The sequence below is a fragment of the Nyctereutes procyonoides genome, unplaced genomic scaffold (genome assembly GCF_905146905.1).
Source record: "Nyctereutes procyonoides isolate TBG_1078 unplaced genomic scaffold, NYPRO_anot_genome, whole genome shotgun sequence".
NCBI classification, from domain to species: Eukaryota; Metazoa; Chordata; class Mammalia; order Carnivora; family Canidae; genus Nyctereutes; species Nyctereutes procyonoides.
This window is the reverse complement of record NW_026575037.1, coordinates 24,869,442-24,882,076: the sequence shown is the minus strand read 5'-3', so window position 1 is coordinate 24,882,076 and position 12,635 is coordinate 24,869,442. Positions and strand designations below refer to the sequence as shown.

Here is a 12,635-nt window from a genome sequence, read left to right as displayed (position 1 = left end):
AAGAATTCATGAGTCTAAGGTGATAATCATTAAGGGGGAAAGAAAGAGCTTTTCTTTACAGAGCAATGCCAAATAAGAAATGTAAAAGGAATGACAGTATTTTAAAAATCACCATATTCCAACCACCAATGCTGTAATTAATTCAGCAGAGAGCAACAGATGCTGAAACCACTAGGTGGAACATTAGTGGGAAACAATATGCCATCAACATCAAAGTATCACTCCGCACAATACTTCCTCATTACAAAGGAAGATATGGTCAAACTTAGTATCACCAAAAATGGGACCAATTGACATGAATGATATGCCTCCTGATGAGATTCAATGGAAAGTATACAATATCAATAATATTGATTCTCACAGGATTCCAGGTACCCATGACCACCTATGTAGGTCATTCTTGCCAAAGATTTTAATCTGAATCTAATTAGGAGGAAATGACCAGAAAAAAGGGGGTTAGGGTATAATCTACAAAGTAACTTGTTTGCATTCTTCAGAAATGTCAATGTCATGAAATAATAATAAAATAAGGTAAGGAGAGAAAACTGCAAAAAGTAGTAAATGATCTTTGATTGGTTCTTGGTTTGAGAAAGGAAGAAAAAAAGCCTTTAAAGAACATTTTAGGCATGATAACCGCAGAAATATAAGTATGTACTACATGTTAGATAATATTTTGTAACAACATTTAATTTCTTGGTGTGATGACAGACTTTAGTTTTATAGAAAACTGTTATTTTCATAAGATTCTGAAATGACTGTGAGTGTGCATGTGTGTGCCAGCAGACAAGAGACTGAGAAAGAGGGAGCAAGGGAGGAAAAAGGAGGAGAAAAGATAAAAGCAAATATAGCAGAGTATTACTGTAAAATATTTTTAAACTTTTTTTTAAAGATTTTATGTATTTATTCATGAGAGATACAGAGAGAGATAGGCAGAGACACAGGCAGAGACAACACAGGCAGAGGGAGAAGCAGGCTCCATGCAGGGAGCCAGACGCGGGACTCGATCCCGAGACTCCAGTCTCTAGGGCTGAAGGCGGTGCTAAGCCACTGAGCCATCCAAGCTGCCCAAATACTTTTAAACTTTTTAACAAACGAAAAGTTTAGAATAATTTGGAAACAAAGCTCATATTCATTTTCCACACAAATTGGTAAGAACATTTTATACACACACCCTTATATATGCTATACTTTACTCACCTAAGGTCTAAAGATGAATTTACAGATCTTGTATTGATACTACTACCCTAAAAAAATTATGTTTATAGAGCAAGCTCTGTCTGCATGATGGCTGGCTAAAACTGGAGCTGCTAATATATCCATGGAGTAAGTTGTTTCTGGGGGCACCTGGGTGGCTCAGCAGTTGGTCTGCCTTTGGCTCAGGGTGTGATCCTGGGGTCCTGGAATCAAGTCCCACATCGGGCTCCCTGCATGGAACCTGCTTTTCCCTCTGCCTGTGTCTCTACCTCTCTCAGTGTCTCTCATGAATAAATAAATAAAATCTTAAAAAAAAAAATAAGTTGTTTCTGTTTACCTTTTGATTCCTATGTTTTTGGTGGCTTTCTTCCCAAGCCATACCTCATAAGGAATGTACTTCAAATGTTTATTTGTTCAGTAAAGAAGTCATTAGATGGGTATGGGAAAATACACAACCTTAATGTAGTTCTAGTTAAGCAATACTTGACAGTCCTGTTGCTACAATCAGATATAGCAGCTGAGAAAGTTTCAATAAACCAAAAAGAAAAAAAAAAAAAAAAGAAATGAAAATCAAGAGAAAAACCTTTAAGAATGAAATGCCCTCAATTGGGCTTCAAAGCAAATATAGGCCACTTCACTGATACCATAAATATGAAAAACAAGATGTTTTAGGTCAGTTTTTAGGCACCAGTAACATCCAAATGAAGCAGTTTTCTCTGCAGCAACCCTTCCAAAAATTTAACAAATCTCAGGATCAAGTGAAAATCAGTTGTACCCCTTTTAGTTATTATTTTGCTTTATTATATACAAGTAATCATTTTTTGGTGAGGAGACTTCTAAGATTTACTCTCTTGGCAACTTTGAAATGTACAATACAGTTTTTTTTTAACTATAGTTGACATATAATATTAAATTAGTATAATGTTAGCTGTAAGTCTGTCATATACAGCCTTTATTATGTTGATGTATGTTCCTTCTATGCCCACTTTGTTAAGATTATCACGAACGATGTTTAATTTTGTCAAATGCTTTATCTGCATCTATGGAGATAATCATGATTTTTAGCCTTCATTTTGTCAATGTGATGTATCACCTTGGTTGATTTGCATATATTGAACCATCCTTGCTTCCCTTGGAATATATCCCACCTGGTCATGATGAATGATCCTTTTAATGTATTTTTGAATTCAGTCTGCTGATATTTTGTTGAGGATTTTAGCATCCATGTTCAATCAAGGAAATTGGTCTGTAATTCTTTTTAGTGGGGTCTTTGTGTGGCTTTGGTATTAGAGTAATGCTGGCCTCACAGAATTTGGAAGCATTTCTTTCACTTCCATTTTTTTGGAATAGTTTGAGAAGAATGGGTATTAACTCTTTTTTAAATGTTTGACAGAATTCAGTCTCATCTTGATCTTTTGTTTGTTATAAGTAACCATTTTTTATATAATACATAGTTAAATATATTATTTTGAATAATTTATATACTGATATTCAACTTTCAAAAATCCTAGGAATAAAACTTGGGCAATAAAAAACAATCATAATTATTAAAATTTACTGATCTCTTATTATACGTCAAGTACTACATTAGATGCTTCACAGGCACTATTCTATTTAATTCTCACAATCACAGAAGGTGTACAATATTTTCATTCCTTACTACCAATAAGAAAGTGTAGCTTAGAGTTTCAGAACTGGTCCAACAGCCAAATGTTGGCAAACCCCAATCTGTCCTACTCTAGTGACAAAATATTCAAACACTACAATTCGAAAAAAAATAAAAAAATAAAAAAAAAACTACAATTCGGTTTCAGTGACAGTGAAGCATTCACCAAAGACACTGAATCCATTTCTGCTCCAAACTGTAGCATTCCCTTTTTTTAAAAAAAGATTTTATTTAAAGAGAGAGAAAACAAGCAGGGGGGTCGGGGGGCGTGTGGCAGAGGGAGCTGAGCAGGGAGCCAGATGTGGGGCTCCATCCCAGGACCCTGAGATCATGACCTGAGCTGAAGGCAGACACTTAACCAACTGAGCCACCCAGGTGCCCTGTGAGATAACCATAGGTTCACATGCAACTGTAAGAAACAATAGAGCTTCCATGTACCCTTTACCCAGTTTCCCCCAATGGTGACATCTTGTAAATCCATAGCACAGTATCTCAGTCAGGATACTGGCACTGATAAAATGAAACTATAGAACCTTCCATTACTAGGATCTTTACCCGCTGCCCTTTGCTAGCCACATATATTTCCGTCCTGCCCTTCCCTCTTCTTAAACCCTGGCAACCACTAATCTTTTCTCCATTTTTATAATTTTGCTATTTAAAGTATGTTACAGAAATGAAATCATACAGTATGAAACTTCTGGGGTGGCTTTTAAACTCCGCATAACTCAGTTAAAAAAAAAAAAAGGGATCCCTGGGTGGCGCAGCGGTTTGGCGCCTGCCTTTGGCCCTGGGCGCGATTCTGGAGACCCGGGATCGAGTCCCGCGTCGGGCTCCCGGTGCATGGAGCCTGCTTCTCCCTCTGCCTCTGCCCCTGCCATTCTCTCTGTGTTTCTCATGAATGAATAAATAAAATCTTTTTTCTTTTTTTAAAGAAGCCTTCTGTAGTACATAGCACTCTGCCCTGATTCCTCTTCCATAGCTTAAGACAAACTAATGATAACTTGTCACTTCAGGCTCAGTCTCCTCACAGAAGGCAAGTTCCTAGAGGCCAGAGATCACAGATCTTCTTTTTCTACTGCACTCTCTTCTCAGTGGGTGCTTCAGAAATGCTACAGTAACAAGTGATTATTACATAAGAATTATTTAGTTCAGGGATCCCTGGGTGGCGCAGCGGTTTGGCGCCTGCCTTTGGCCCAGGGCGCGATCCTGGAGACCCGGGATCGAATCCCACGTCGGGCTCCTGGTGCATGGAGCCTGCTTCTCCCTCTGCCTGTGTCTCTGCCTCTTTCTCTCTCTGTGTGTGACTATCATAAAATAAATAAAAATTAAAAAAATAAATAAATAAACTCCGCATAACTCTATGGAGATTCAGGTAAGCTGCTGCATGTAGTAATGGTTTTGTTCTTTTTTTTTTTTTTACTGCTGAGTAGTATTCCAATAAACCTCTTAAAACACTGATTCAAGATTATGATAATCATTTTTATAAATGTAAATACATCAGCTTGACCTACACATTAAACATGCAACACAAACTATCTCACTTATACTTGTAGAAAACTGCTAAATATATTAAATTGAAGTACTAAATTATTTAATATAATGGGTGGCTAATTTTCCCAATTTAATTTACCTTTCCTAAAATGTTTAAAGTTCTAACTAAAGTTTTCACTCTTAAAAATAAGAATCCAGGTTAAAAAAAAAAAAAGAATCCAGGTTATATGGCACAATTAAAATAAACAGCAGGATGCCTGACTGGCTCAATTGCTAGAATGTGCAACTCTTGATCTCCACTAATTCAACTTGATCTAAAATTAACAAAGAAGTGGTAAGATGAAGTAGCCTACTCAGGGATACTTCTACACAGTCTTTACTCATCTCCTACTAAGTGGTCAGTATTACAGTGCTTATTTATTATGCACATGTACATATGCATGCATGTATGCACACACAGAAAAATACCAAACCATAAGTCTAAAAAGGTTTCACAAGTACTTGCCCGACAATGAATAAAATTCAAATCTTCTTTTCTGTGCTTTTGCATGGAATCATCAGTTAACTATTCCTTTTACCCATGAGAAAATTTTAAGCTATTTTCTATGCATTTCTTTAGGTTTTAGATGAAACATCACAGTACCCAGAAAGTTCAACCTGACCACTAATCCGTACCTCTAACTAGATTAGGATTAGGTGCCTCTCTGATAGGTTCTGAAGCACTTAACTGTAGCAGTTACCAGGAAGTAACTGCCTAATTTCTTGTCTGCCTCTCCTTCTAGACTCTAAGCGTCCTAAAAGTGAGGAATGTGCCCCCATAATGTTGCTTTATATTCAATACACATTAGTGATCAATAGACAAATTTGCTGAATGAATGAGTTTGCATGAAACACATATTATAGTAATGACTGGAAGACCTAGAAACTAGTCTTCTATGACACTATACTTACTCAATGTCAACAGAATTATCTGATGTGCTTTTCCATGGTACCCATTTTGACGGAGAGGCTATTAATAGTTATTTTTAAATAGGCACTTTAAGATATAATGCTATGCTTTTAAACATAATTACTATTATAAAAAGAGAGTAGGGATCCCTGGGTGGCGCAGCGGTTTAGTGCCTGCCTTTGGCCCAGGGCGCGATCCTGGGGACCCAGGATCGAATCCCACATCGGGCTCCCGGTACATGGAGCCTGCTTCTCCCTCTGCCTATGTCTCTGCCTCTCTCTCTCTCTCTCTCTCTTTCTCTCTCTCTGTGACTATCATAAATAATTTAAAAAATTTAAAAAAAAAGAGAGTAAACCATCACTCTACCGAAATCCTCTAGAACCAAGTAAGTCATTTTTCTAACATTCATTTACAATGTAGGCTGGCACTTTTAAGAATTATAGAGGATTTAGATAAATGGCTTGAGTCATCTTGCTGAAAGTATTCTTCCAAACTAAAACCACAGGTAGCTAAAAGTAGCTCAGTTCAACATTTATTTGTAATAATATTTGATATGGTTAATTCCATCCACTTTCACTTCATCTTCACTGCTTCTATGCTAGTACCATCTCTTGCTCAGATTTCTGTAACAGCCTTACTAGTCTTCATATTCTTTCTACATTCTCTTCAGAGCAACATGAGTGATCTTTTAAAACACAAATCAGATCATATCACCTCCACATTTTAAAGAACTCTTCAATGACTTCCCAGTGCACATAGAATAAACATCTCATCACAATTCATTAGATGCAACACAACTGATCTCTGACTGCTTCTCAGATCTCATTTATTAGAGCCATGCTGTTTTTTCAGACAAGCCTATTCTGGTCTAGGAATTCTGCATTTGCTGGCTCTTCTGATTACATGGCTCTGCCCTCTCACCTCTGCATGCCTAATTTGTTTGTTTATTTTTTCTTCCAATTCCAGGCAAAATATCATCTCCTCAGAGATATCTTCCCTAAACATTCTGCCTGCATTCCAAATTATTCTTTATCAAATCCTGCTGCTTCATCTTCTTCACAGCAGTTTACACTATCAGATGTCTAATTCACTCATCTTTGTTTTCTGCCTACCATGTTGTCCCCCCCTTCACCCCTACCTCTGCTGCCTTCTGCTTCTCCTACTCTCCCCTCCTACCATTTGCTTTTACTATCTCTGCTATTCCAGATTGAACCCTTGATGTAAACAGGAGCCTTGCCTAATTTACAAAGATCCTAATACACAGCAGGGTTGAATGAAGCAATACATTTCAGCTCCTAACACCTATAACTTGTTCTGAACCATTCTGTCTCATCCTGCCTTATATCTGGCAGTGATCTCTGATCTTGCTTTGTATTCCACTCATATCTTTATTCTTATCTTCCCAAGCCTTGTATTTGATACTACTCCTCTAACATTTGGTTGCCTTCCTCAATTACAATTCATATTCACCTCTTAGATCAGGTCTCTCCTAACTAGTTTCAATTAGGTAACCCACCTGATTCAATAAGCTCCTAGAACTCTTCCAAGATGGATCCTCAAGGTCTAGAGCTCCAAAGCATGGAGGGAATACAAAGCACTGGTTAAGTGTGTAGGCTCTCTGGTGTCAAGATGCCTGGGGAAAATCTTGGCTCCACCAATGATTGGCTCTGTAACTCAGATTAGTGCACTTAACACCTCTGTATCTCATTTTCTTCACTTACAAAATAGGAGATAACAACACTACCAACCTCAAAAGAATTGTTAGATACGAATGGATTGATAAACGTAAAGGGCACAGAGCAGTATTCACACCAAATACTGTGTAAATATCTATTGTTGTCTAAAATAAAATCACTTCTGATTATGAAGGAGTGGACAGTACCAGACTTGCCCTCCTGTCATAAACAACTCAAAAACTGGGCAAAATATATATAAAAACAACTATTCTCAGACACTGGACTATAGACAACATTAAAGGGCTGTGATCCCTGAGAGAAAGAAACAATGAGAGCTCTATAATCATCTCACCTTTATGCCAAAAAGCACTTTCTGAAACACTAAACAGAAAAAGGAAACCCACACTCTCCACGGTGGTCTCATTGAGTTCAACAGATAAGACTGCAGTTTGAGGGGAAGAGAGAAGGGAGGCTGCTAAAATTTGTGGGGAAGAGTACGAGAGAGGAGGAAGCTACACAGTAGGGGGTCCCATTTGGTTGAATAATGCACATGAACCAGCTAAGACTCTACAAGGCTAGATAAAAATACCAGGGAAAAAACAACTACAAAGGAGCTATAAGTAGAAGAACTGTCACAGTTCACTTGGGCTTCAAATCATCTGAATTGCAACTAGCAAGAATGGAGACACCACACTGAATATCTAGGGTTTCACATGAGATCCTGGAGGGTAACAACTGAGTAGTAGGCTTAAAACAGCCCTAGAAACCCTAGAATGAAGCTACGCTACTCTAGACCCACCTTAAACAAAGCTCCAAAACTAGTACCAAAAGAATCATGCTGATTTGCAGGTAACTTAACTGCCTACAAAAATAAAGTTTAAAAAAAATTTTATCTTAATTATATGTTCACAAGAAATTTACCAAAATTCAAAACTATAAAGGAGGGGAAAAAAATCAGACACTCAAAAATGTGATAGCTACAATGTCTACCATTAAATAAAAAATTACTAGATATAGGAGCAGGAATCATCTCACAATCAGGAGGAATCAGAGAGAAATGACAGAGATAACAGAATTACCAAAGACTTTAGAACAAATAGTATAAAACATAAATATACAGAGGACAGAAATGTAGGTAATAAAAAAAAAGAAATAAGTGGCATCTTTATAGCTTAAAAATATAGTATGAGAAATGAAAGGTTCACTGGATGAACAGCAGAAGCAGCACAGTAAACTTGAAGACACAGTAAGAGAAACTATCCAAACTAAAGCACCAAAAGAAAAAAAGCATAAAACAACAAAAAAAGAAATGAGCCTTATGATCTATGGGACAACAGCAAGCAATTATGTAAATGTAAATGTAAATGTAGTCCAAAAGAGGTGGCAGGGAGACAGATATATTCAAAGAAATAGGGCTGAAATTCTTCTAATTTTGGTAAAAGCTACAAACTCACAGATTCAAGCAGTTAAAAAAAATCCCAAACACGAAAGCTCACTAAGGCACACTATAACCAAACTGCACAATAATAAAGAAAGAAATCTTAAAAGTAGCTAAAGAAAATGACACAGTACATACAGAGGAACACTGATAAGACTACATCTGACTTCTCCAGAAACAAGGCAAGCCAGGAGAAGAATGTCATCGTTAATGTTCTGAAAGAAAAAGTTGTCAACCTAAAATTCTATAACTAGTAAAAATATTCTTCAAAAATGGAGGCAGAATAAAGACATCTTTAGATGAGGAAACACTGAGAAAATTTAACATCAGCAGATACACACTACAAAAAAAATGTGAAAGGCTGAAATCATACAAAGTATGTTCTCTAACCAGAACAAACATAAATTAGAAATCAGTAACAAAAAATGATATCTAGAAAATATCCAAGTACTTGGAAATTAAAGACAATACTCTAAATAATCAATGAGTAAAGAAGAAATCACAAGAGAATTTAGAAAATATTTTTAACTGAACGGTAATGAAACAGCATTCACTGGTGTTAGACACCATGTCAAAATCTGCAGAACTGAAAGGGCAGTTCATGACTTTAAGTATTTATATTAGAAAAGAAGAATAGTTTAAAATCAATTACATAAGATTCCATTCTCAAGGAGTTAGGGGAATTTTGATTAAATCAAAATAATAAGATAAAAAAAGGAAATAAAGGTATCAAGAATACAGAAAACAAAACAGTAAGATCAACAATATAGAAAACAAGCAAAACAATAGTAAAAAATAATAAAATGAGAAGCTGGTACTTGGAAAAGAGTAAGAGAATTGATAAACCTCCACACAAAATAATATCAGGAAACAATGAAGGGGCATCACTCCAGGCTTTATAGATATTAAAAGGATAATTAGAGAACATCACAAACAACACAGTGCCAATAAATTTGACAAATTTTGACAAAGCAAACAAACTTCATCAAAGACTAAAAATAAAAATTTTAAAAAGACTAAAAATAATCTAAATTGACATGAGAAACAAAAAGTCTTTATAGATGTACATCTATTTTTTTTTTAAATTTGTAATTAAAAACTTTACCACAAAGAAAGCATGTAACCCTGATGGCTTTACTGCTGAGTTCTATATCCAACATTTAAGGAAAAAGTGATGGCAAACTTAGACAAAGTTTTCACAAAATAGAAACTCATTATATAAAGTCAGTATTACCTTGATACTGAAGTCAAAGATATTGAAAGGGAAAAACATCTTTCATGAATATGGCTGTAAATATCCTTGGGAAAATATCAGCAAAGTAAATCCACCGATATATGAAATAATACATCATGGCCAAATGAGTTTCAGACTAGTTTAATATTTGAAAATCAATCAATGTAATCCCCATATTAATAGGACAAGGAAAGCCATATGATCATCTCAGCAGACCGAAAAAAAAAAAAAGAATGTGACAAAATACAGCCCCTATTCATGATTTAAAATACATTCATACAATTTTTAGCAAACCAGGAATAGAAGGGAACTTCTAAACTTGATAAAGGCAATCTTCAAAATCCTACAGATAACACCATACTCAATGAGAACCAAATACATTCCCCCATAAGATCAGAAACAGTGAGGATCTTATCTCACCATGTTTATTTAACATTGTTTGGAAGTCTTAGGCAGTGCAATAAGGGAAAGGGAGGGGAGAAAAGGCATACATACTGGGAAGGAAAAAGTAAAACTGTGTTTATTCATAAGCAACATGATTGTGTGTACATAGAAAGTCTGAGAAATCCACAAAAAACCTACTAGGAAATGTACATTTAGCAAGGTTATGAGATAGAAAAATCAATGTTCCAAATTCAAATTGTATTCCTCCATATGAGCAATGAACAAAAGGAAATTAAATTTACAACCAATTCCACTTATAAACAAACAACATGAAACAGAGTAAAGTTTAATAAAATATTCACAAGAAAACCAAAGTAAATGAGTACAGATAACATGTTTACAATAGAAGAAATCAATATTGCTAAAATATCAGTTCATCTGCAAATGACCTAGATTCAACACAATTCCAATCTCAATCTCAGCAAGCTTTTTTTTTTGTAGAAAATGACAAGTGATTCTAAAATTTATCTGTAAGAACAAGAACCTAAAATGACTAAAACAATTTTGATAAAGGACAACAAAGCTGGATGACTTACACTAACAGACTGTAAGACTTATTATGAAACTACAATAGTGTTATGTGGTACTGGCCTAATAAATATATAAATCAATGGCACAGACACACATATCAAAATAAGCCAATGGAGAAAGAACAGCCTTCAACCACTAGATATTCCTATTAAAAAAAAAAAAGAATAAAATAAACCTTGACTCTTCCCTCTCATTATACAAAAATAAATAAAATATCAAATGAATCATAGACCTAAATGTAAAAGCTAAAACTATAAACATTTAGAAGAAAAAAAAACAGAACAAATTATTCACAACTACAATATAAGCAAAGATTTTTTAGGCCATAAAAAGTACTATCAAAGAAAAAAAATGGTCTTCCATCAAAAGTTTAAATTCCTTGAAAGACACCATTAAGAAAATGAGAAAGTAGGGCAGCCCCAGTGGCTCAGCGGTTTGGCGCCGCCTTGGGCCTGGGGTGTGATCCTGGAGACCCGGGATCGAGTCCCACGTCAGGCTCCTTGCATGGAGCCTGCTTCTCCCTCTGCCTATGTCTCTGCCTCTCTCTGTGTGTGTGTCTCTCTCATGAATAAATAAATAAAATCTTTAAGAAAAAAAAAAAAGAAAGAAAATGAGAAAGTAAACCCCAGACTAGGAGAAAATATTTGCAATATATGTATTTGACAAAGGACTGTAGTCAGAATATGTAAAGAACTCTTACAGTAATAAGAAAATAAAAAACCCATTAAGAAAAATGAGAAAAAGACTGAAACAGACACTTCACAAAAGATATAATAAATGACTCAATAAAGCATATGAAAAAAAAATACCAAGTTATATTGGTTATCAGGGAAATACAAATTAAAACCACAAGGAGATATAAATTCACACAAGAATGACTAAAACTAAAAAGACTGATGATACCAAAACTGTTGGCAAGGATATGGAGCAATTAGAATTTTCATACATTGCTGGTGGCAAAAAAAAAAAAGTACAATCACTTTGGGAAACTGCTTGACAGCTACTTACAAGTTAAACATACACTTACATAATTACGGCCCTCCAATTCAACTCTAAGTATTTACCCAAGAGAAGTGAAAACATGTGTCCTCACAGAAAATGTACACAAATGTTCATTCACAGATGCTTTATTTGTAACAGGCCAAAATCTGGAAACATCAATGTCCAACAACAAGAGGTGAATGAATACACAAATTGTGGCATTCATACAACAGAATAATATAAAGCAATAAAGAGGAATAAACTACACTTAACAATATGCATGAATCTCAAAAATATGAGCAAAGGAAACTCATTTAAAAAGAGTTAATGCAGGGGGCACCTGGGTGGCTCAGCAGTGGAGCATCTGCCTTCCGCTCAGGGCGTGATCCTGGGGTCCTAGGATCAAGTCCCCCATCGGGCTCCCTGCAGGGAGTCTGCTTCTCCCTCTGCCTGTGTCTCTGTCTCTCTCATGAATAAATAAATAAATAAAATATTAAAAAAAAAAAGTTCACGTGGGGCACCTGGGTAGCTCAACTGATTAAGCGTCTGACTCTTGATTTTGGCTCAGGTCATGCATGATCTCAGGGTCCTGGGATAGAGCCCCACACCAGGCTCCATGCCTGGATTCTCTCTCTCCCTCTCCCTCTGCCCCTTCCCCCCGACTTGTACATATGCTTGCTCTCTCTCAAAAAAAAAAAAAAAAAAAAAAAAAAAAAATATATATATATATATACACACACATATAAAATAAAAAGAGTTCATGCATTATGCTTCCATCTATATGAAATTCTAGAACAGGTAAGACTAATCTACAGTGACAGAAAGGAGATTAATAGATGCCTGGAGTGGGGTAAGGGGCTAACAGTAAAGAGACACAAGGGAATTTTAGGGGGTGATAAAAACATTTTATATCTTAACTCAAGTAGTACTTACATGAATATATACATTTGTCAAAACTCAAAACTATATATACTTTAAATAAGTACATTTTATTTAAATTCTTTCTCAACAAAATTGATTTCTTTTAAAAA

General features: G+C 35.6%; 1 protein-coding gene across 7 annotated transcripts in view; it reads right to left on the bottom strand.

Annotated features, from left to right (window-relative positions):
* The window catches only part of CAMSAP2 (calmodulin regulated spectrin associated protein family member 2), a 115,011-nt gene that overhangs the window by 57,397 nt on the left and 44,979 nt on the right, over positions 1-12,635 (bottom strand). The gene's annotated exons all lie outside the window — the stretch shown is intronic.